This window comes from Mobula hypostoma, chromosome 12, assembly GCF_963921235.1.
Source record: "Mobula hypostoma chromosome 12, sMobHyp1.1, whole genome shotgun sequence".
NCBI lineage: Eukaryota > Metazoa > Chordata > Chondrichthyes > Myliobatiformes > Myliobatidae > Mobula > Mobula hypostoma.
Window position 1 is genome coordinate 76,561,611 of NC_086108.1, and position 26,616 is coordinate 76,588,226.

Consider the following 26,616-nt stretch of genomic DNA (forward strand, 5'->3'; position numbering starts at 1 on the left):
GCAAAAGTAAACTTGGAGGCAACCATATGGCAGTAAATTAGCCTCAGAGCAAATGGTAAGCATTTAAGATGGTGATTCAAAAGGTTCAAGATAAGTGTGGGCCCACAACGAAAACTGGCAAAGCTTGTCAGTGCTAAAGGTCCCTGGATGAAAAGGTCCTTTGTGGGTGGAGTAAAGCAAATCCAGGAAAGTTTAAGACATTCCAAGAATTAAACACTGAAGAAAACCTTGAAGAATAGGGTTAAATTAAAACGGAAATGAGAAAATTAAAGAGAGGGTATGTGGAATTACAGGTAAAAATCAAAGAAAATTCAAGTCACAAGTGAACATAAAAAGTGTAAAAGGGTAACGAAGAGTCTGAGACCAAATAGGTAAGATACATGTGAAGGTATAGAAGCAAGCTCCTGAATGACTATTTTATATTTGTCTTTATAAGTGAGAGGTTGATTTCTGATTTGTGGTTAAGGAGGAATTTAGTGAAATATTGGGAGAGATAAGTATAACAAAAGAAGAGGGGTTTAAGCATCTTTGATAGTAAATAAACTGCTGAACCTAATTATATAGCTCCAAAAGCAGCACAGAATCTTCAATGTTCATTTTTCAATCTAAGTGAACATACAATGGCAAGTGTCATCCTATTCAGATGCCTCACAGCTTGATACGCCAACTGCTCTGCCCAAGAAACTGCAGAGTTGTGGATGTGATTCTGTCTGGCACATAAACCAGCCAGAGTCCATCGACTCTGTCTACATTTCCTGCTGCTTCTGAAAAGCAGCCAATATATTCAAAAACCCACCCCACCGCAGTCATTCTCTCTTCTCCCCCCTTCCATTGGGCAGAAGATACTCAAGCTTGAAAAACACATACTACCAGGCTCAAGGGCTGCTCTACTTTTCTCTGCTATAAGACTCCTAAATGTACCTCTTATACAATAAAGATTAACTCTTGATCTCTCAACCTACTTTATCATGGACCTTGCACCTTATTATCTACCTGCCTTGCACTTTCTCTGCAACTATTAAGATTCAAAGACTCAAAGTACATTTAAGGGGGGGCTGCATAACAATATTCTCCAGCATTTTATCTTTGCCTTTCCCGGTACTGCCTTAATATACTTAGGTTTTGAATTGATCTGTATGGGTGGGACGCAAGACGAAGTTTTTAAATGGCACTCAGCATATGTGATAATAATAAATGAATTACTTGGCTAATTGAGAACAACTTCTGTGGTCAAGTTTCACTAGTTTAATCTTTCTCCTCATAAATTATTTTGAGTGTTTTAAACTATTATAAAAGGAATTATTCACCTCCAGAAAGTAGTTCTGTCATAACTTTCACAAGTGTGAAATAACTCGTAAGGGGAAACATGAATAAAATATACCCAAATTTATTCCACCTGACAATGAAGTTAGAAAGAGGCATTTCAGGTGAAATTACTATAAACAGGCTGTCAATTAATAAACTTTCACTTAAGAGCAAACTTTTGAAAATGTATTTAAGTATTCAAAAAAATTATGAAAGAAATATAAGCTGATAAATCTCCCACTGACTAGAGATTTTCCTCCTGGATTTCTGCATTCTTGTAGGTGATACATTTGACTTGAATAAAATGATAAATCTTTGTGGCTTTAGCAGCTTTTGAAATAAACAGACCCTACAGATTGCCTGTTTCATAAAATTTCAATGATGAAAAACAACAAAAAAAATGTAACTTATTGCTTCTAAAATCCAGCCTAAGCATCAAGTATATTGTCTTTGTGTACAATATATAAATAAATCCTAAGTAAATACTTCACTAACAAAAACATTCACTGAATCATAACTTTCCCACACTTCCAAGACAATCATAGTTTCTTGAAAATTTTCGATAGTACTTTTTGTAACCTATTCCAGAATCAATATTACACAGACAGGAGAAAATCTGCAAATGCTGGAATCCAAGCAACAGACACAAAATGCTGGAGGAACTCAGTAGGCCAGGCAGCTTCTATGGAAAAGAGTAAACAGTCAACGTTTTGGGCAGAGACCCTTCATCACCTGTCCTGATGAAGGGTCTTGTCCCGAAACATCAACCATACTTTTTTCTAGATGCTGCCTGGCCTGCTGAGTTCCTCCAGCATTTTGTGTGGGCTGCTCGTTAATACACAGGATGTTATTCTGCCAATCAAATCCATGCTGCCATGTTATACAATAATCCAGTCAGCTTCAGTTTCCTTCTCTTTCATTATAGCTCTGCAAATTACTTTCCCTTGTGCGTGCCAAACTTCATTTTGAAAGCCTGCTTCCACCACACTGATGCAGATCAAATATTTTTGCAAGTTTTTTCCCTCACATTTGACATGTCTTTTTTGCCCAGTGTTTTTTTTTTAAATCAGAGTACCCAAAATTTTCTGCTCATGTGAATAGTTTTTTCTCTATTTACTCCAATTAATACACCCCCATCATCCAGTCCAAGCTCTCTTTGCTACTACCGTCGGGCAAATTACAGAAGTCTTAAGTCCCACACCACGTGGATCAGGAACAGTTATAAGACTACAACGATCAGGCTCCTGAACCAGTGCAGATAACCTCACTCATGTCATCACTGAACTGACTCTACAACTTATCAATTAACTTTCAAAGGCTCTACAGCTCATATTTTCAGTTTTATTTATTTATTTTTTTATTATTTGTAAGATTTGTCTTTTACATTAGATTATGAGAACACTCAGTCCTCTTTTATTGTCATTTAGAAATGCATACATGCATTAAGAAATGATACAATGTTTCTCTGGAGTGATTATCACAGAAAACAGGACAAACCAAAGACTAACACCAACAAAACCACAATTACAGCAGTGCAAAGCAATACCATAATTTGATGAAGAACAAACCATGGGCATAGTAAATAAAATCTCAAAAATCCCTGAGTCAATCGACTCCCGAGTCCCCGATAGCAGGCGGCAAAAGGGAGAAACTCCCTGCCATAAACTTCCAGGCATCGTCAACTTGCCGATGCCTTGGAAGCAGCCGACCACAGCCAACACTGAGTCCATCTGTCCGAAAACTTCAAGCTTCCGACCAGCCTCTCCGATACAGCCTCCTGAGCGCCATCCTCTGCCGAGTGCCTTCGACATCGCCCTGGCCGCTGAAACAAGCAAAGCCGAGGATTTTGGGGCCTTCTGCTCCAGAGATTCCGGTTACCACATAGTAGCAGCGGCAGCGAAGTGGGCATTTCAGAAGTTTTCCAGATGTTCCTCCATACTCTCACGTCCGTCTCCATCAAATCAGAATTGTGCACGGTCCCCTACTTGACAGGTAACAGACATCACCACTGAAGTGGCCACGCGCACTGCCATCGCGCCACCATCTTCTCTTCCTCCGCCATTTGTCACATTAGCTGTCTGTCTTTACAGTTTTTCATAAATTCTACTGCAATTCTTTATTTTCCTGTAAATGCCTTCAAGAAAGTTAATCTCAGGGTAGATTATGGTAGATTATGTAGAGTACATAGGCATCCATTAGTCTTGTGAGACCATGGATTTGCGCCTTGGAAGGTTTCCAGGTCGCAGGCTTGGGCAAGGTTGTATGGAAGACCGGCAGTTGCCATGCTGCAAGTCTCCCTTCTCGACGCCACCGATGTTGTCCAAGGGAAGGGCATTAGGACCCATACAGCTTGGCACCGGTGTTGTCACAGAGCAACCTGTGGTTAAGTGCCTTGCTCAAGGACACAACACACTGCCTCAGCTGACGCTCAAACTAGCGACCTTCAAATCACTAGACAGACACCTTAACCACTTGGCCACGCACCACATAGAGTACATACTTTGATATTAAATAAATTGACTTTGACTTTGCTTTACTTTGACTTACCCTTTATGATGCTAGACATCCTTTCTACAACCTTTCTGGGAATTCAAAGTTCTTTTTAAAATTTGTGACCAAGATTAAACACTGGCCAAGGAATACAGATTCAAAATTTCATCTCTATTATTGTATTTTTTCTCTAATCTTTATTTTATCCTTCACACAATTTTTAACCTTCATTAATAATTCTTTAGTTTTACATGGTGGGAAACATACCGATAACTACAAATTAAACAAAATTTCCATTCCATTAGATAAGGTGTATGGTAATAATCTTTTCTTTTTTCAGGTTAGGGGAGTTCAGAACTAGAAGGCATAGATTTAGGATGATAGGGAAAGATTTAAAAGGGACCTGAGGAACAACATTTTCCACAGAGGGTGGTGAGTACATAGAAAGAGCTGCCTGAAGAGGTGGCTGAGGCAAGTAAAATATTATCATCTAAGAAGCACTTGGATAGGTAGAAATGCACACAACTGGGTGGGCACCTGGTTGGCATGGATTTGATGGACCAAAGGGCCTGTATCAATCCACCCACCTTGCTTCACCTATCTCCTTCCCCTCCCCCAACTTTTTATTCTGGCTTCTGTCCCCTTCCTTTCCAGTCCTGATGAAGGGTCTTGGCCTGAAACGTTGACTGTTTATTCCTTTCCATAGATGTTGCCTGACCTGCTGAGTTCCTCCAGCATTTTGTGAGAGTTACTCTGGATTTCCAGCATCTGCAGAATCTCATGTTTGGGCCTGTATCCATGTCATATTGCCCTATGATTCCATATGATTCCGATAGTGTTTACAAAACTGCAGGCTCTCAATTCAAAAAGACTCATCCTGGGCTTAACATACACTTGGGGAGCGGGTGAGGTCTGGGCCTGACATCCCGCTCACCCAGGGAAAGTGTACGCGCAATACATCGCCTCTCCTTTCCCGGTGTAGTGATCGCCACGTGGTCACCGACTGGCCTGCTAGGCAGGAGGCCACTGCAAATGGCCTCTCCTACATTACTGCATCCATAGCAACACCTTCTCGTCGGTGCCCCTGTTTCCACTGAGCTTGCTACATCATGGCACGATCGAGTGTCCGGTGGTATAACTGGATGGGTAGGCTGGGCTCGTTAGCCTTGGTTGGCAGCCAGCCTAAGAGAAGGACAACCCTGAATCCAAACCCGGGCAGGTGGGGCTCGTTAGCCTTCTCAGGCCATCCACCTAGGAGTAGGACACTCCGACCTAACTCCTACGATCCAAGGACCTCGCTGTCACTGTCCCAGCTTGCCAGGCTATGGCAGATAAACCCCGGGTGTAAAGGGTGGGGCCAGTACCACGCACACTGCACTCCACCTAAAAGACCATTGCGCAGGCCGAAGGACACGCCCACGTCTATGACCATCCTCCTCGACCATTCATCAAGCCCTGCAGCGATGGGAAAGGGGCGAAAACGGCAGGAGGAAGATGACACTGGAAGCCGCAGTTCCGATCCTGCACGCAAGCAGTTCAGGTGTATGAGTCGTCTGATGTTGACCCCGGAGACGATGATATCATTCAGCAGCACCCTGAACAACCAAGCAGCCTTCTCTAGAGACAGTACTGCTTGTTCCACACGGAGAGGGGCCTAGAAAAGGTGGCCTATCCAAAGCTCGTTTCCATTCCCCCTCCCCGTTGGTTAGCTGCGGTCAACGGCCATCCTCAAATGTGGTCGAACAACAACAAAAAAAAGGTGCACACCTGCCACACAAGGAGTGCAAGGACTAAAGCTCGCATGCTGGAACATCAGAACCATGCTCGATACAGCAGACAGTGGTCGCCCAGAATGACGATCCACTCTAGTTACACATGAACTTTCAAGACTGAATGTCGACACCACTGCTCTCAGTGAAGTCCACTTCCCAGAGGAAGGCAACCTTCAAGAGCATGGCGCCGGCTACACCCTCTACTGGTCAGGCAAGCCAGAGACTGAGAGACACTTTTCTGGCTTTGGCTTTATGGTCAGCAATTCCATTGCCTCCAAACTTGAAAAATTGCCAACTGGTCACTCCGACCACATCATCTCCATGCGCCTCCCACTTCGAACCAAGCAGCATGCCACACTCTTCAGCATGTACGCCCCCACTCTTCAAGGAGATCCTGCAGAAAAGGACAAGTTCTACACTGATCTGCATAACCTCGTACAGAACGTCCCTGCAGACGACAAGGTCTTCATCCTTGGTGACTTCAATGCCAGAGTAGGCCAAGATTCAGAAGCCTGGAAAGGAGTACTTGGCAAACATGGTGTTGGAAACTCCAACAACAATGGGCGCCTTCTGTTAGAGTTTTGTGTGGAGCAGCAACTCACCATCACTAACACCATTTTCCAGCAGAAAGACAGTCTGAAGACAACCTGGATGCATCCTCTGTGCAAGCATTGGCACCTCATAGACTACATCTTGGGGCGTCAAAGAGACATTTGGGACGTCTTACTCACCCAAGTGATGCCCAGCGCAGAGTGTCATATGGATCATCATCTTGTCCACTGCAAACTCAGTCTCCATTTCAAACCTAAGCCAAAGAAAGGAGGCGCTCCAAGGAAGAAGTTTCAGGTTGACAACCTCCAGTGAGCTGAAGTGAAAGCTGACTTTCAGACGAATCTTCAGTCAAGGCTTCAGGACCCCAGTTTCCCTACAGACTCCTCTCCAGAAGTGCTTTGGGAACACCTAAAAACCACCATCCTGCAAACCTCTGAAGAAGTCCTAGGGTTTTCCACAAAGAAGAACAAGGACTGGTTCAATGAAACCAACCAGGAGATCCAAGAATTGCTGGCGAAGAAGAGATCCGCCCACCAGGCACACCTTGCTCAGCCGACTTGTCCTGATAAGAAAGCAGCCTTCCGTCTTGAATGCAGCAACCTTCAGCGCAAGTTGAGAGAGATTCAGAATGTGTGGTGGACCAACCTTGCAAAGAGAACTCAGCACAGACACCAGTGACTACAGAGGGTTTTATGAAGCCCTGAGAGCAGTGTACAGCCCTTCGCACCAGGTCCAGAGTCCCTTGCGCAGTGCAGATGGTCAGGCGTTCTTCACAGACAATGCGTCCACCTTGAACCGGTGGTCGGAACATTTCCAGACTCTCTTCAGCGCCAGCCGCATGGTCCAAGAATCAGCAATTCATCGCATCCCACAACAGCCAGAGAAAACAGAACTGGACAAGATTCCAACCCTAGAAGAGACAGTCAAGGCCATAGAGCAGCTGAAAAGTGGCAAGGCAGTGGGAATTGATGGAATCCCACCTGAGATTTGGAAGCATGGGGGCCCAGCGTTGCACACCAAACTCCATGAGTTCTTTGTCTGCTGCTGGGAACAAAGTAAACTACCACAGGACCTCCGTGATGCAGTCATCACCCTGTATAAGAACAAGAGGGAAAAGTCCGACTGCTCCAACTACCAGGGGATAACTCTTCTCTCTATTGCAGGAAAAATCCTCACAAGAGTACTCCTGAACAGATTGGTGCCCATCATTGCAAAACAACACCTCCCAGAGAGCCAGTGTGGCTTCAGAGCCAACAGGAGCACCACCGACATGGTATTTGTTCTCAGGCAGCTCCAAGAGAAATGTAGGGAACAGTACAAGGGATTGTACGTGACATTTGTCGACCTTACTAAAGCGTTCGACACCGTGAGCAAGGAAGATCTGTGGCAAATCATGGAATGACTGGGATGCCCCCTGAAGTTCCTTAGCATGGTCATCCAGCTACATGAAGATCAGAGTGGCCAAGTCAGACACAACGACGACCTCTCAGAACCCTTCCCAATAGGCAACGGAGTAAAGCAAGGCTCTGTCCTCATGCCGACTCTCTTCACCATCTTCTTCAGCATGATGCTCGAAAGGGCCACAGAAGACCTTGATGATCAGGACGGTATCTACATCCGATACCGCACTGATGGCAGCCTTTTCAACCTGAGGCGACTACAGTCCCACATCAAGACACTGGAGCAACTCATCCAAGAGCTACTCTTCGCTGACGATGCTGCCCTTGTTGCCCACACAGAGACAGCCCTGCAGCATATAACATCCTGCTTCGCAGAGGCTGCTGAGCTCTTCGGACTGGAAGTCAGCTTGAAGAAGACAGAAGTTCTCCACCAGCCCGCACCTCAGGAAGATTACCACCCTCCTCGCATCACCATCGGTGAGGTAGAGCTGAAGACAGCCTACCAGTTCAGCTGCCTGGGATGCACCATTTTGTCAGATGCCAAGATCAACAAAGAGATTGCTGGAAGAGGCAAACAGCGTATTCGGCAGGCTGTACAAGAGAGCCTGGAACAACAAGCATTTGAAGAAAGGCACAAAGATCAGCGTGTACAGAGCCGTTGTACTGACCACCCTCCTGTACGGCTCCGAGTCGTGGGTCACCTACCGTCTCCAACTACAACTCGAGCATTTCCACCAGCGCTGCCTCCGCACCATCCTCAACATCCACTAGAGTGACTTCGTCACCAACATCGAAATCCTTGAACAGGCGGAGGTCACCAGCATCAAGGCCATGCTGTTGAAGACACAGCTGCTCTGGGCAGGGCACGTCTCCAGGATGGAGGATCATCGCCTGCCCAAGGTTGTGCTGTATGGCGAACTTCCCACTGGCCACCGTGACAGAGGGGCACCGAAGAAGAGGTGCAAGGATTCTCTGAAGAAACCCCTTGGTGCCTGTCACATTGACCATCGCCAGTGGTCTAATCTATCCTCTGATCACGAGGCCTGGCAACACACCATTCACCAATTTGTCGTCTCCTTCGAGAATACATGCAGGGCTGGCATTGAGGACAAAAGGTGAAGGAGGAAGAACCGTGACACAGCAGCACCAAACCCAGAACAGAATTTCCCTTGCAGCCGCTGTGGGCAGACCTGCCTGTCCTGTATTGGCCTCGTCAGCCACCAGCGAGCCTGCAGCAGACATGGGCAGTCCCCTTCCTAAATCTTCATTTGCGAAGCCAAGCCATGATACACATAAATATTTTCTTGAAGTAGTATTGAGATATGTATAGACTCTACCAGAATTAACTTTTATAGTCATCAAATTTTCTAAAATTACTGCTTACCTGACATACTGGGATTGCTAATCATAATAATATATTTAAGTGTGTATTTCAGTTCAACGACATTTGGCTGAAGTTTGTTGATTACCCTTTTAAAAGTTTTCCAGTTTAAAGTTGCTTTCCTTTAATCTTTGCAATGGTAAGTGAAACCAGTACAGTTACATCTAACGTGGGTCAAGAGTTGTTTCCTCATTGTAAAATTTTATTCTGAAGTTTCTCATGTATTTGTATACCTACTGTACAAGCATATTGAATGGCTGAATTGGGAAATGAAAATGTCACATTGATGCAATTAAGCATTGAGGAGCCAAGTTTCGGCAACACAGACAGAGCTATTCCAGTATTTAACATTGCTTAACCTGGGAATGGTTAATGCTGACAAAAGTAATTTAATTCCAATAGAGATAGTTCTCCCTGTGATAAGCATAAGAGAGAAGACATCAGATATTCTTTAATAGTGAATGAAAGTTAATGAAGTCCATGTTACACTCCTCAGGTAACTTGAGGTTATAGAGACCTGCACTTCCAAACTAAACACTGAAACAAAATTGGCAAATTAAAATGTGGAACTAAGTTTCAGTCCAGATTAAATATAAATGAACTTTTCTATACTATCTACTTTTTTTATTTCATTAAAACAACTTATCTTGGGCAATACATACAAACTGCTTGAGGAACTCAGCAAGTCAGACAGCATCTGTGGAGAGGAGTTAACAGTTGATGTTTTAGGGCAAACCCCTTCATCAGGAGTGGAAAGAAAGGATTCAGAAGCCAGTACAAGAAGATGGTGGGAGGGATAGGAGTACAAGCTCTCAGGTGATAGATGAGACCAGGTGAAGGTGGGTAAGTGGGGGAGGGGGAATGAAGTAAGAAGCTGGAAGGTGATAGGTGGAAGAGGTAAAGGGCTTGTCAGATTGGGCTCTACTTCATTGAACACCTTTGCTCTGTCCATTGCGAAATAAATAATCTCCCAGTAGCCACCCAGTTCAATTTGACTTTCTATTTCAGGGATTCCCAACCTTTTTATGCCATGGAGCCTTACCATTAACTGAGGGTTCTGTGGATCCCAGGTTGGGAACCCCAGTTCTATTCCCATTCGTCATGTCTATCCATGGCCTGCCCTGTTACCGCAATGAGGCCACACTCAGGTTGGAGGAACAATACCTTACATTCAATCTGAGAACTTGATGACATGAACATTAATTTCTCTAATGACTGATAATTACTCTCCCCTCCCCCTTCTCTCTTTTTTCCCAATCCTCATTATGTCTACCTGCTCACTCCTTCTCTTCTCCTCACCTGCCCATCATCTCTCTGTAGTTCCCCTTCTCCTTCCCTTTTCTCCCATGGTCTACTGTGCTCCCCGATTAGACTCTTTCTTCTTCAGCCCTTTACCTGTTCCACCTATCACCTCCAAGCTTCTTTCTTTATTTCCCCTTCCCCTCCCCAACCTATCTCTCACCAATCTCACCTATCACATGCCACATTGTACGTCATACTCTCCACCCACCTTCTTATTCTAGCCTCTCCCACCCCCCATCCTTTTCAGTCCCAGTGAAGGGTCCCAGCCTGAAGCATCAACTGTTTATTCCCCTCCATAGATACTGCCTGACCTACTGAGCTCCTGCTGGATTTTCCGTTGCTTATGGTTGAATACATCTGCAAAACTTCTTGTGCTTATCTCATGCAAGAAATACTAAGGCACAAAATGTTAAAAAAGGAATAAAGTGAATAATTTATCGAATAAACTCTTATTGGGCTTCAGCTGGGTACAGGTATCAATTATAACCAATGTTTCCATGACAAACTCTGCCATCTTCATCAGGGATGATGCCTGGGCATGTCTAGTCTGGTGGTATTTATACCCCCATAGTCCATCCCTCCTGATTGGTTAGTCTTCGTCCAATCAGGTGTGGTGATATCACGTGTAATGACGTGTCAGAACGTGATTAGAAAGAGTTCTAAGCATGCACAGAAATGTTAGAATGATCTGGAACATGGCTTGGTAAAAACGTTGTTTGGTTTTGTTGCTGTAAATAAAAGTTCTAATTCTTCCAGAATATGATTCTTTATTGTTAACCCACGGTTCGTATAAATAAGAACACAACAATGGTGTAAGAAGTCGGTCTGGAAGAATAATACTTTCGCTAATACGGAAGAAGCGAAGATAATCGAAGACAAAAAGAGTTCGAACTGTTTTGGTGTTTGCTAACAGTTTTAAAAATGAAAGGTCTGCATCCTCCGCTGACACTTCAGCTGACTGGGAACATAGCTGAGAACTGGAGAAAATTTAAGCAACGTTTTGAAATGTATTTATCAGCGATCGAAGCTGATGATAAACTGGGAAAAAAACAAAAGCTGTGCTTCTACTTCACATAATAGGTGACGACGCAATAGAGGTATATAATCAGTTTATTTTTGAAGATGGAAATCATTTAAAATTAGAATCGACAATGGACAAATTTGAAGCATTTTGTATATCGAAGCGTAATGTGACGTATGAAAGGCACAAATTTTTTACACGTGCACAGACAGCTGATGAAACAATTGATCAATATGTTACTGAATTGAGACATCGGAGCAAAACATGCGAGTTTGCAGAATTGACAGACTCTCTCATTAAAGACAGAGAGAGCAAGAGAACAGAATTTGACTCCCAATGCGGCAAAAGTAAAAGTCATAAAGAAAGCTCCCAGACCCATCCCTTTGTTACCAGCATCTGACAAAGCAATGCCACCAAAACCAGGAGTTGCAATTCTGCCCTCTGGGAGTAACGCACATGCATCAATGGGCCATGCATTCCATCACAATCTCACCTCTGCAGGAGGACAGAGGCCAAACTTGCCGGTACAGTACAGTACTGATCTGAAGCCAAAAAGTGACAAGATTCTGGATCCAAATGAAGAAGTGAAAGCACAAGTGAAGGAATTGAGAAGTTTTATTGAAATGATGAAGTCTCAGCATAAAAAAAGAGATTACACAGTTAATGAATGAATTAGATGAAGAAGATTCGTATTCATTACAAATGGAAGTGGAAGGAATTAAGAAAGCTACAGTACTTGAAGTACAACCCAGATCATACATGGTCCAAACAGAAGAAGGAGCAGTGTTAAGAAGAAATCGCGAAGACCTTAAGAAAGAGCCAACTTCAGAGTTTCAGTTAACTGATGCAGACCAGACAAGACATGGAAATAACAATGAAACACAAGAACTGTGTGAACCACTTGGAAGGTCTACTTGTGTTCGTAAACCCCCAGAGAGACTGACAGAAACATATTAAATCATGAATTTGTTCTGAATGTTGCTAATTGTTTTTCTTTTTAAGGAAAGGAAGGTGTGGTGATATCACATGTAATGATATGTCAGAATGTGATTGGAAAGAGCTCTGAGCAAGCGCAGAAATGTTAGAATGATCTGGAACATGGCTTGGTAAAAACGTGGTTTGGTTTTGTTGCTGTAAATAAAAGTTCCAGTTCTTCCAGAATATGATTCTTTATTGTTAACCCACGGTATAAGAACACAACATCAGGTTTCCACTCTCCCACCTTGTTTACAATCAAATTCCAGCTCTTACTTAGAACAAGACCTTCATCTTTGTTAAAATCTTTTTCCTCTAGTTGTATTTCAATGGTTTCCTTTACTAGGCAGTCCCAAAAGCCATTGCTGCAGCACAGTAGTTTTGTGCCATCGATATCAATCCTATGGCCATTGTGAATACTGTACAGTGTTCTGGTATCTCCGGTTTCTCCGAGTAACCCAAATGGATACACCACCTGTGCTCTTTCATACAGGTTTCCACCATGCGTCCTGTCTGGTTGATATACACTGCTCCACATTCACAGGGAATCCAGTAAACACCAGCTGACCTGAGTCCCAGGTCATCTTTGACTCACATAAGCTGTGATTTGAGCTTCCTTATGGGTTTGTGAATGGTATTAATTCAGTATTTCTTTAGGATCTTGGCAAATCTTGCAGAAACCGCAGAAATATAGGGAAGACAGGCAGTAGTGACAGGTTCCTCCTCGTTGTTAGGTTTCCTGGTTCTTCCGTCAGCCCTCTTAAGGGCGTGGTTGATTTCCTTCATCTTGTAGCCATTCTGTAGGAACCTCGTACATAATCATCTTATTTTCTCATAGAGATTCTACAGGTCCGAAACAGTTTTCGCAGGGTTAATGAAAGTAGAAAGAACTGCTCTACGGAGGCATGATGGTGGCTGTTATTGTTCACGTACACGTCTGTGCGAGTAGGTTTCTGACAGACACCATGTCCGAGGCTACTGTCCAGTTTCCATCATATTAGAATGTCCAGGAACAGGAGGCAAACATTGTTCTCCATCATAAATTGAATGTTTGGATGTGTACTGTTCAGATGGTCGTGGAACCGTTGGAGTGCCTGGAGTCCATGAGGCCAGACTGTGAAGGTGTCATCAACATATCTGAAGAAGCATTTTGGGCGTAAGGGGTGATGAACTCAGAGCCCTCTCCTCAAAGTCCTCCATGTAGAAATTAGCAATAGCCAGCAATAAAGACAATCCCATGGCCACTACGTCCATTTATTCATAGTCATTCCCCTTATAGAGGAAGTACATGGATGTCAGGGTGCCTTCTAAAAGGTCAATGACACCCTCATCAAACCTTGATCACAAGAGGTCTAAGCTGTCCTTAATGGGAGTTCTTGTGAACAGGGACACCACGTTGAAACTGACCATTAATGTCCTCAGCTGGCTGTTGGATACTGTTTTAATGAAGTTGGTCAAATTTGTGATGTGCTGCTCACAACTCCCAACAAAGGGAGATAACATGGTCATTAAATGCTTAGCAAGGTAGTAAGTCATAGAATCTATCCTGCTGACGATAGACCTCAATGGTAATCCTCCCTGTGTATCTTAGGGAGCCTGTGAAGTCTTGCTAGTACCAGCGCCTGAGGCACAAGTGTCTACATCTGCAATGGCCATAGGATTGACTTCGATGGCACAAAACAACTGTCCTGCACCAATGGCTTTTGGGACTGCCTGGTGAAGGAAATCATTGAAATAAAACTAGATGAAAAGAATCTTAACAAAGACGAAAGTCTCACCCTAAGTAAGGATTGGAATTTAATTGTAAACAAGGTGAGAGAGTGGAAACTTGATTGGATGTGGACTACGGGGGGGGGGGGGTTTACAAACGCCACCCGACTAGACATACCCTGGTATCATCAAAATGTCGGTTATAATCGATAACTGCATCCAGCTGGAAGCCCAAGAAGTGCTTATTCATCTTATATGCCGGGAAAGCACTAGATTGTTTTTTTTTAATTATTTATGTCTGACAAAAGATATTAAAGACCAGTTTCAATCAAAGGAAGATAATACAATGGCCAGAAAAAGTAGGTCTTAAGATTGGCAGCATATAGAACTGAAAGGGCCAAGAAATAGACAAAACAATAAAAAGCAAGATAGAAAATGCAAGTAGATGGCAAGAAACAAAAACACATTGCCAAAGCTTTTATGGTATGTAACAAGGAAAAGATTAGCAAGGGCTCTTCACAGAAGAAGACAGGAAAATATATGACTGGAAAAGACAAACTGGAAGAGAACCAACAATTAGTCAAAACACAGTACTGGAGAAATTGAGCTTGAAAGCTCATAGATTCCATGAATCTGATCATCTGCGTCACTGAGATTTGGGGAGAAGATTGTAGAGATAATTAATGCTCTGCTCCTCAACATCCAGACTTCCTTTGATCCTGGAATTGTTCCTGTAAATTAAAGAGTAGTAAATGAGACCCCACTATTTAAGAAGAGTGGGAGGAAACGGAGTAACTGCGCTAGCTGAAAAACAGTAACAGGTAAAGAGCTGGAATTTACAATGAAAGGTGCAATCACAGAATATCTTGAAAATGACAATAAGATTGGGCCAAGTTGACACTGATTTATGAAAAGTAAATTGTGTTTGACTAATCACAGGAGTTCTTGGAGGAAACAACACACAGAATAAATAATGGGGAACCTGTGGATGCAGTATATTTGGATTTTCAGAAGGCTTTCAATAAAAGTCCACACAGAAGATAAGTCAACAATGTTGGAGTACATGAAATCAAAGGGCAGTATGCTGACAAGTATAGAAAGCAGAGAAGAAATAAACTACTGCTTCTCAAATCTGGCAGGTTGTAACTAATGGGGCACTGCAGGTGCTTGGCCCCAAACTGATCACAATCCAGATCAGCAATTTGCCAGAGAAGAGCAAATGTCACAAGTTCAATAATGAACCAGGTGAGTGGGAATGGGGATGCAAAGATATCTCAAAGAGAAATGGACAAACTTACTAAGTGAGCAAAAATATGACAGAAAAATATAATTTCAAAGTATACGATGTAAATCACTTTGCAGAGCGTTTGTCAAATAATTGACAACGTTGGCGTTCAAATGATGTGTTTGTACAGAAGTGCAGTTGGAAAATGATATGTTGGTCATCATGAGAGTTTTCAATTACAAGAATTAGGTAGTCTTATTGGAATTATATAGGGCCTTTATAAGATCACCCCTAGATTTATGTACACAATTTCAGTCTTCTTACTTCAGAATGGGTATACCTGCCATAAAGAGATGCCAGTGAAGATTCACTAGATGGATTTATGATTCAGCAGATTTGCCATAAAAGGGGAGATTGAGTAGACTGGAATGATAATCTCCACAGTTCAAGAGAATGTCGGAAAATTGTTAAAGAGCTTAACAGACTGAATACAGGGAGGATGCTAAAAGTCTCGAACTAGGGGGCACGTCTAAGAATGAAGGATAGCATAGCTGTTTAGGAATGAGACCATGGAAAATTTCTTCACGGGGGTGGGGGGAGGGGGGTTTAGGATGGGATGACTGAACTTATGGAATTCTGAAGGACAATGGAAGTTCAGTCACTATTTTCTTTTAAAACAGACATCAATATATTTCTAGATATTCAAGGAATCAAGTGCAGAAAAACAGCACTTGCAGAAAAAAGCAGAAGACAGCAAAGATGATGAAGGGCCTGATAGAATATGCCTGCTCTGTATTATTATGTTTTCATTTCCTTAACTTATCTCTCATAAATTCTATCATTCAACTTTACAATTTTTTTCAATGTACATGATTTGCCTTAAAGCATAATACAAACCAAAATTAAGCAGAGTCGAAGAAAAATTCGAAGTTTTTTTTCCCCATAACTTGGATACTGAGTAAAAAAGCTCCAGCTTAAACCATGGAACAAATTAGGGTAGTATCATGCAGTTGTAACTGAGTCTTCCCTTTAATATATGTGAAGGACAACACCAGCACTTTTCTCAATGAGAATGGCAAAATAAGGAAATCAAAAGGCATTAGGTCCTGTTGTCCTCTCTATAACATTACTTCAAACTTGAAGGAACTTGAAACGGAAACATTAATTCTGTTTCTCTTTCCACATGTCCAGGCTGATCTGCTGAGTGCTTCCACCATTTTGCGTTTTTATTTCAGACTTCTAATATCTACAATTTCTTTTTTGCTTTTCCGTTCACAGGCATAAACCAAATTTACAATTCCTTTCTTTGCCAATATTAGCTGGATTATTTGCAAAATATATTGGCTTATTTCTACAAATCCAAAGCATCTAAATTCATCAACTAGATGTTAATTATACAATATGACTGCAAGAACCCAGGATTAAGTCACCCAAATGACAAAAAGGACTAAATATAAGATGAAAGTACCAAATACTAGAAATGTGCATCATGTCAACTACCAATTGAAAGGGCAAATTAACATTTCAAGTATGAAGATCTCTTTAAAGATACTTAAAGTGTAAAGAGAGGTGAGAGTGGATATTGGACTGCTGAAAAACGATGCTGGAGAGGTAGTAATGGGGGACAACAAAATAGCAGATGAACTGAATAAGTATTTTGCACCAGTCTTCATTGTGGAATACACTAGCAGTATGGTGGAAGTTCCAGGTGTCAGGCGACATGAACTGTGTGAAGTTACCATAACTAGAGAGAGGTTCTTGGAAAAATGAAAGATCTGAAGATAGATAAGTCACCTGGATAAGATGGTGTACACCCCAGGATTCTTAAAGAGATGGCTGAAGAGTTGGCAGAGGCACTAGTAATGATCTTTGAAGAATCACTAGGTTCTGGAATGGTTCCAGAAATCCGGAAAATTGCAACTGTCACTCCACTCTTTGTGGGAGAGAGGCAGAAGAAAGGAAACTATAGGCCAGTTAGTCTAACCTCAGTGGTTAGAAAAAAGGTGTTGGAGTTGATCATTAAGGATGAAGTCTCAGGGTACTTAAAGGCACACGACAAAATAGGCCATAGGCAGCATGGTTTCATCAAGGGAAAAGCTTGCCTGACAAATCTGTTGGAATTCTTTGAAGTAACAAACAGAATAGACGAAGGTGAATCACTTGATGCTGTGTACTTGAATTTTCAGAAGGCCTTTAACAAGGTGCCACATGAGGCTGCTTTACAAACTACGAGCCCATGGTATTACAGGAAAGATTTTAGCATGGCTAAAGCAGTGGCTGATTGGCAGGGTGCAAAGAGGAGGGAATAAAGGCAGTCTTTTCTGACTAGGTGCCGCTGACTAGTGGTGTTCCACAGGCATCTGTTTTGGAACCGATTCTTTTTACGATGTATGTCACCATGATTTGGATGATGGAAATTATGGCTTTGTTCCAAAGTTTGCAGACAATATGAAGATGGGTGGAGAGGCAGTGGAAGTTGAGGAAGTGAAGAGGCTACAGAAGGACTGAGATAGACTGGGAAAATGGGCAAAGAAATGGCAGATGGAATACACTGTTGGGAAGAGTCTGGTCATGCACTTTGGTAGAAGAAATGAAAGGGTTGACTATTTTATATTTGGAGAGAAAATACAAAAAACTGAGGTGCAAAGGGACTTGGGAGTCCTTGTGCAGGTTTCCTTGAAGGTTAATTTGCAGTTTGAGTCTGCGGTGAGGAAGACAAATGCAATGTTAGCATTCATTTCAAGAGGACGAGAATATAAAAGTAAGGATGTAATATTGAAACTTTATAAAGCACTGGTGATGCCTCACTTGGAGTATTGCGAGCAGGTTTGGGCCCCTTATCTTAGAAAGGATATGCTGAAACTGTTGAGGGTTCAAAGAAGGTTCACAAAAATAATTCCAGGATTGAATGGTTTGTCACATGCAGCTTCTTTGATGGCTATGGGCCTGTATTCACTAGAATTCAGAAGAATGAGGGATAACCTCATTGAAACCTATCAAATGGTGATTGGCCTTGATAGAGTGGATGTGGAGAGGATGTTTCCTATGGTGGGAGAGTCTAAGACCAGAGGACACAGTTTCAGAATAGAGGGGCGTTCTTTTAGAACAGAGATGAGGAGGAATTTCTTTTGCCAGAGAGTGGTGAAGCTGTGGAATTCTTTGCCACATGCAGCTGTGGAGGCCAAGTCTTCATGTACATTTAAGACAGAGGTTGATAGATTCTTGCCTGGTCGGGGAATGAAAGGATACAAGGAGAAGGCAAGAGATTGGGGCTGAGAGAAAACTTGGATCAGCCATAATGAAATGGCAGAGAAGACTCGATGGGCCAAATGGCATAATTCTGCTTCTATATATTATGGTCTTGAAAATAAACCCTGTTGAATGGTTTGTGTCCAAAATGTTAATAGATTTTTTTTCTCCGTGCTGATGTACTTCCAGGGCTGTTGTTTCAATCCTAAAAGAAAGTAAAAGTGCCCCAAAAACCTCCAACCATCAAAAGGCCGAGACTAAAACAGTTAAGTTTCCATGCTCCTCCTGCTCTCTCATCCCATTAACGAAATTAAAAGCTAAAGTCAAATGGATTGACCCCCAGCGCTCACTGCACAATCTCAGTTTATCCCAGGGTGACCTTAGACCAAACATTCTTAAGCAAGAAAAACATTAACAAGATGGAAAATAAGGTCAGTTCTGAGAAGCTTGCAGATTTGGAAGGTTGGGGACGGATGGAGGGGTGGGGAAGGTATCCATCCACAACTACAACGTCTCTGTTCACCTATATTATCCCTATTCTAAGTCTGCTGGCCTAGTCTAGGCCCGCCATGTTAAATGACAAGTGGAGAATCGTCACTGGCTACTATAAGCCAATAAACGTCTATAACTTGTACATCCTCAACAGAATACCAGCGTTAAACAACCAAAGAGCTGTACTCAACCAAGGAGATCAGAAGTCTCAAGCAGGATTACAGATACCATCTACACATCTACAACTTTTCAATGCTGCAGAAAATACCAAAGATATCCCAACAACATAAGTAGCCATCAGTACTGGTACAACCATCACCAACATGTTACAGCTGATACAACTGGCAAAACACATGGGGTAAGCATGGGTAAGCAATTGTGACAGAAGGAATCTGTGCGTCCTATTTATTTGAAGTTAACTTATGTTATCCACAACTTATAGACTTATTTTCAAGAACTCTACAACTCATGTTCTCAATATTATTTATTTATTTTTACTATTTTGTTTTTATTTTTGTATTTGCAGAGTTTGTTGTATTTTACCCATTGGTTGTTTGTCCATCTTTGTTTGTGTGCAGATTTTCATTGATTCTATTGTGTTTCTCTGTGTTTATTGTGAATGCCCACAATAAAATGAATCTCAGGGTAGTAGATGGTTGACATACATGTACTTTGATAACAAACTTACTATTGTCAAATTTCTGCCAGCTCAGGATCCTTTCATGGTCTACTCATGAATCTTGCATTAGGACTTGGCACAAGAAAAAAAATCAAGTTAGTTTAAGCAACACATACAAATTGCTGGAGGAAATCAGCAGCCAGACAGCTTCCATGGAAAAGAGTAAACAGTTGACATTTCATTTCGAGACCCTTCTTCAGGACTGGTTTGTTCATGTGGTTAAGGCTACTTGAATTTTGGCATCAAATTATTGCACAACACTTTTCTACATTACCTTCAATAGTGCTTTTCTATCATTTGCAACAGCAAAATTATCACCAACATTTTAAATTATTTTGTTTCTCCAGTGCAAGAATGCAACATACATTATTCAAATTTTATAACCTTTTCATGTACTTCATGTGGCTTCCAACTGTCATTTACAACACACGAGATGCTGGGTCAGATAAGTATGTTGAATTATAAAGTTTTCTGAAACTCATCGACAGAAAATGAGTAGTCAGGTACCTGAAATAATCATTGCTGGGTTCACTCTTAATCCATGCATTCCAAATTTCAAATCGAGATACCATAAGACCATTAGAAAGAGCTGTAGGTCTGACTAGCCTGATCTTGTGGCTGATCAAATTGACTTTGAGACTTGAAAATTTACTGAGCAGCCCAGAATATTCACAACTATTGTGTATCATTCTAACAACACTTTGCATTTACCCCATTAATCTTGTGTGTATCAATGGGACAGAGAGCAAAGACTGAATATCAAAGTTTCTCATTTTCCAGTGTGAACTAACAATTATCACAAAGTTAGAAGAAGGCACAATAGGCTGAACAAATATTGAACATAGCAGTGGAAAACAAGACCATAAGATGAAGGAGCAGAATTATGCCATTCAGCCCATCAGGTCTGCTCCGTCATTCCATCATGGCTGATCCTGGATCCCATTCAACCCCCACACACCTGCCTTCTCACTACATCCTTTGATACTCAGACCGATTAGGAAACGATCAACTTCAACTTCCGCCTTAAATATACCCACGGACTTGAGCGTTATAGGATATGGTGTAGGCCATCTCAGGGATAGAACATAGAACATAGAATAGTACAGCACAGTACAGGCCCTTCGGCCCACAATGTTGTGCCGACCCTCAAACCCTGCCTCCCATATAAGCCCCCACCTTAGATTCCTCCATATACCTGTCTAGTAGTCTCTTAAACTTCACTAGTGTATCTGCCTCCACCACTGACTCAGGCAGTGCATTCCACGCACCAACCACTCTCTGAGTAAAAAACCTTCCTCTAATATCCCCCTTGAACTTCCCACCCCTTACCTTAAAGCCATGTCCTCTTGTATTGAGCAGTGGTGCCATGGGGAAGAGGCGCTGGCTATCCACTCTATCTATTCCTCTTATTATCTTGTACACCTCTATCATGACTCCTCTCATCCTCCTTCTCTCCAAAGAGTAAAGCCCTAGCTCCCTTAATCTCTGATCATAATGCATACTTTCTAAACCAGGCAGCATCCTGGTAAATCTCCTCTGTACCCTTTCCAATGCTTCCACATCCTTCCTATAGTGAGGTGACCAGAACTGGATACAATACTCCAAGTGTGGCCTAACCAGAGTTTTATAGAGCTGCATCATTACATCGCGACTCTTAAACTCTATCTCTCGACTTATGAAAGCTAACACCCCATAAGCTTTCTTAACTACCCTATCCACCTGTGAGGCAACTTTCAGGGATCTGTGGACATGTACCCCGAGATCCCTCTGCTCCTCCACACTACCAAGTATCCTGCCATTTACTTTGTACTCTGCCTTGGAGTTTGTCCTTCCAAAGTGCACCACCTCACACTTCTCCGGGTTGAACTCCATCTGCCACTTCTCAGCCCATTTCTGCATCCTATCAATGTCTCTCTGCAATCTTTGACAATCCTCTACACTATCTACACCACCAACCATTGTGTCGTCTGCAAACTTGCCAACCCACCCTTCTACCCCCACATCCAGGTCGTTCATAAAAATCACGAAAAGTAGAGGTCCCAGAACAGATCCTTGTGGGACACCACTAGTCACAATCCTCCAATCTGAATATACTCCCTCCACCACCACCCTCTGCCTTCTGCAGGCAAGCCAATTCTGAATCCACCTGGCCAAACTTCCCTGGATCCCATGCCTTCTAACTTTCTGAATAAGCCTACCATGTGGAGCCTTGTCAAATGCCTTATTAAAATCCATATAGATCACATCCACTGCACTACCCTCATCTATATGCCTGGTCACCTCCTCAAAGAACTCTATCAGGCTTGTTAGACAGGATCTGCCCTTCACAAAGCCATGCTGACTGTCCCTGATCAGACCATGATTCTCTAAATGCCTATAGATCCTATCTCTAAGAATCTTTTCCAACAGCTTTCCCACCACAGACATAAGGCTCACTGGTCTATAATTACCTGGACTATCCCTACTACCTGTTTTGAAGAAGGGAACAACATTCGCCTCCCTCCAATCCTCCGGTACCATTCCCGTGGACAACGAGGACATAAAGATCCTAGCCAGAGGCTCAACAATCTCTTCTCTCGCCTCGTGGAGCAGCCTGGGGAATATTCCGTCAGGCCCCGGGGACTTATCTGTCCTAATGTATTTTAACAACTCCAACACCTCCTCTCCCTTAATATCAGCATGCTCCAGAACATCAACCTCACTCATATTGTCCTCACCATCATCAAGTTCCCTCTCATTGGTGAATACCGAAGAGAGAAGTATTCATTGAGGACCTCGCTCACTTCCACAGCCTCCAGGCACATCTTCCCACCTTTATCTCTAATTGGTCCTACCTTCACTCCTGTCATCCTTTTTTCTTCACATAATTGAAGAATGCCTTGGGGTTTTCCTTTACCCTACTCGCCAAGGCCTTCTCATGTCCCCTTCTTGCTCTTCTCAGCCCCTTCTTAAGCTCCTTTCTTGCTTCCCTATTTTCCTCAATAGACCCAGCTGATCCTTGCTTCCTAAACCTCATGTGTGCTGCCTTCTTCCTCCTGACTAGATTTTCCACCTCACTTGTCACCCATGGTTCCTTCACCCTACCATTCTTTATCTTCCTCACCGGGACAAATTTATCCCTTACGTCCCGCAAGAGATCTCTAAACATCGACCACATGTCCGTAGTACATTTTCCTGCAAAAACATCATCCCAATTCACACCCGCAAGTTCTAGCCTTATAGCCTCATAATTTGCCTTTCCCCAATTAAAAATTTTCCTGTCCTCTTTGATTCTATCCTTTTCCATGATAATTATAAAGGCCAGGGAGCGGTGGTCACTGTCCCCCAGATGCTCACCCACTGAGAGATCTGTGACCTGACCCAGTTCATTACCTAGTACTAGATCTAGTATGGCATTCACCCTGGTCGGCCTGTCCACATACTGTGACAGGAATCCATCCTGGACACACTTAACAAATTCTGCCCCATCTAAACCCTTGGAACTAATCAAGTGCCAATCAATATTAGGGAAGTTAAAGTCACCCATGATAACAACCCTGTTATTTTTGCACCTTTCCAAAATCGGCCTCCCAATCTACTCCTCTGTATCTCTGCTGCTACCAGGGGGCCTATAGAATACCCCCAGTAAAGTAACTGCTCCCTTCCTGTTCCTGACTTCCACCCATATTGACTCAAAAAGAGGATCCTGCTACACTACCCACCCTTTCTGTAGCTGTAATCGTATCCCTGACCAGTAATGCCATCCCTCCTCCCCTTGCCCACCCCTCTCTATCCCTTTTAAAGCACTGAAATCCAGGAATATTGAGAATCCATTCCTGCCCTGGTGCCAGCCAAGTCGCTGTAATGGCCACTACGTCATAATTCCATGTATGTATCCAAGCTCTCAGTTCATCACCTTTGTTCCTGATGCTTCTTGCATTGAGGTACACACATTTCAGCCCTTCTACCTTACTGTCTTTACACTGTTTATTCTGCTTCTCTTTCCTCAAAGCCTCTCTGTATGTTAGATCTGGCTTTACTCCATGCACTTCTTTCACTGCTCTATCGCTCTGGGTCCCATCCCCCTCGCAAATTAGTTTAAACCCTCCCGAACCATGCTAGCAAACCTACCTGCAAGGGTATTGCTCCCCCTCGAGTTCAGGTGCAACCCATCCAATCTGTACAGGTCCCACCTTCCCCAGAAGAGATCCCAATGATCTAAAAATCTAAAACCCTGCTCCCTGCACCAACTCCTCAGTCACGCATTCAACCGCCATCTCCTCCAATTTTTACCATCTCTGTCACGTAGCACTGGCAGCAATCCTGAGAACGTCACCCTTGAGGTCCTGTTCTTCAGCCTTCTGCCTAATTCCCGAAACTCACACTTCAGGACCTCATCCCTCTTCCTGCCTATGTCATTGGTCCCAACATGTATCACGACTTCTGGTTGCTTTCCCTCTCGTACCAGGATGTCGTGCACCCGGTCAGAGACATCCCGGACCCTGGCACCCGGGAGGCAACAAACCATGCGGGTGTCCTGCTCATGTCCACAAAATCTCCTGTCTGCTCCCCTGACTATACAGTCTCCAATGACGACAGCTCTCCTCTTCTCCGTCCCACCCTTCTGCACCACAGGGTCAGACTCAGTGCCGGAGGCCCTGCCACCGTGGCTCACACCTGGTCGGTCGTCCCCGCCAATAGTATCCAGGACGGATGAATACGCAAGTTAAACAGTTAATTTGTAAGGGGAAACAGAGAGAAATGGAGCTGCATTACATCTAAATACAGGTGCCTTAGATCAACTTATCAGAAAACGACAGTACAGACATTTACAATAAAGTGTATGCATTAATCGGGGACTGAATACAAGAGTAAAATGGCCACAATGGCTATTCTCAAAGCTATATTGAGATTATATTTGTTACATCTGAATATACTTGGTTACCAAAGGAATAAAATGGGGAATGGGCAATGCAAAATAGCAAAGTCACATGGCACCAGACTGACAATTGGACAGGTTATAAAGAAATGGGGAGCTTTGATTAAAGTATTCAAATAAAGGAATTGAAAAGATTGATAGATAATTTCTAGTAGCAGGTAAATCAAAGGTGAGGTCATTATAAAGACTGATAAGAACAGATTCATATAATTTTTTTCTTGCAGAATTGTTAAAATGCAGAATGCTTTATCGGAGGGGTGATCACTAACAAGTCAACTACAACATTCAAAATGATACTACATAATTACTTAAACACATAAAAAGATATGCAAATAGCCTGAAAGTAACCTCACAAAAGTGGTTTAATTTCTGTGCAAGCCTTTTCACATATAAATATTCTGTAAATATACTGGCAAATTTCCACACACCATGCTCAAAAGGGATGTCGTGTTGTTACATTTACTACCATGAAAACTCTGGAATTAAGTATTTAAAAGATGTATGTGCGATTTTTAAAATCATTATCAGATCAGAATGGATTGGACATCTGAAAGAGCATAGAGTAAACTAGAATGATTTGTCCCAGGAATTCAGACATCAATAGTTAATGCTAATATTGTCAGTGTACTGGAGATTTTAAAAATCAAGTGTTTTATGGCAATTCAGTTGGATTCAAATATCTCAGAACTTAAGTAATAATGGTGAGGTTATTTAAGAACAAGGTGTTGAGTTTCTGGAGTACACAGATAAAAGAAGAAACTGCACTTTAGAATCAGAAGACAGAGTATATATCTACAGTGTATCACAAAGGAGACTGAGACATGGCTGCCTTGAACATAGAAAAAAAAAGGAAGGTGTGTTATACCTCTTGAAGCTAAAGGTTTTGGGAATTGGTAGAGAAGAATTATTTACCCTTGTCAAAATATTAATTTACTGTGACATGTTTCCAAAGGCAAATTAGAAAACACAAGAAGCTGTCTATACACTCATACTGGATGACTAGAATTATGAGCTTTGCCCAATTTATTACAATTTTTTTTAAATGCCTGCAAGAGTCCAAATTTTGAAACAAATTACAACTTTCAAGTAAAAGTATTCTAGGCAGTTTCTAGAGTAGGTTGCATGGTCGGCACAACATTGTGGACCAAAGGGCCTGTAATGTGCTGTAGATTTCTATGTTCAATGCAACTAAAGACAATTCTCAATTGTGTTTCATACACAGGAGATTATGCAAATACTGGAAATCCAAAGTAACCCACACACAGTACTGGTGGAACTCAACAGGTCACCCATACGGAGAGAAATAAAATCAACACTTTGGACTGAGACCTTTCATCAGCCTGAGGCATTGACTATTCCTCTCCATAGATGCTGCCTGACCTGCGGCGTTCCACCAGCATTTTGTGTGTGTTGCTTGATATTATTTACATTGACATACTTGATCATGGTAAAGCCTATTAAACTTTTGCCTCAAAAAATAGAATATACCTACATTCCATAAGTAAATTTAACACCGCAATTAGAAATTTACATTTCACAAATATAAAGAACACATACTGTAAAACACAAATTAGATCATGCTTGCCACACCGCCACTTCACCTTCCAAAAAAATGACGCATTACTTGTTTAAGCATTGATTTATTAACTTGAGCTTTAAGTTATTATAACTTTCGTTTTACAGGTAGAGACGTCACGAGGCAGAACCGAAATTTCGCAAACGCACAATTTGCCTTCCCAGGAATATTTTGTATTGAATCAAAGCAAGGCAGAGCTTCAAAGAATGAAGCTTCAACGACAGACCGAACAAAACCATTTATGAGAAAGGCCACTGCCTAACGGCCTCGCACCCGCTCACTTACAAAGTGCAGCTTTCAAGCACTTCTAATCGAAAGTTTATTTTTGTTGTCAGAGTTTGCACTCTGTTGAAAGATGCAAAGCCCCCTTGTTTATCCCTTTGCCTGCCGATGCAGAAACACCATAAGTTTTCCGACAATAAACCCAAACCAGTCACTTTCAATCATCGGCCTTGGCCTTACTCACCCTACCTATCCTGCTTGGTGAACCTTTCGTTTGACACGAGTTATTATTGACACCACTACTGGCCACTCCGAACCCAAAATTTGTGCGGAAGACCGGAATGAAA

At 42.4% G+C, this 26,616-nt stretch overlaps 1 protein-coding gene across 3 annotated transcripts in view; it reads right to left on the reverse strand.

Moving 5' to 3' along the window:
• LOC134355213 (ERI1 exoribonuclease 3-like) overlaps positions 1-26,575 on the reverse strand; it is a 364,063-nt gene extending 337,488 nt beyond the window's left edge. For 2 of the 3 annotated variants that reach the window (XM_063064992.1, XM_063064994.1), the window contains exon 1: positions 26,514-26,575. The gene's annotated coding sequence lies outside the window, so the exon portion shown is untranslated. The remainder of the gene's footprint in view (positions 1-26,513) is intronic. The other variant, XM_063064993.1, reaches the window with a different exon arrangement.
• Positions 26,576-26,616: the final 41 nt, after the last annotated feature.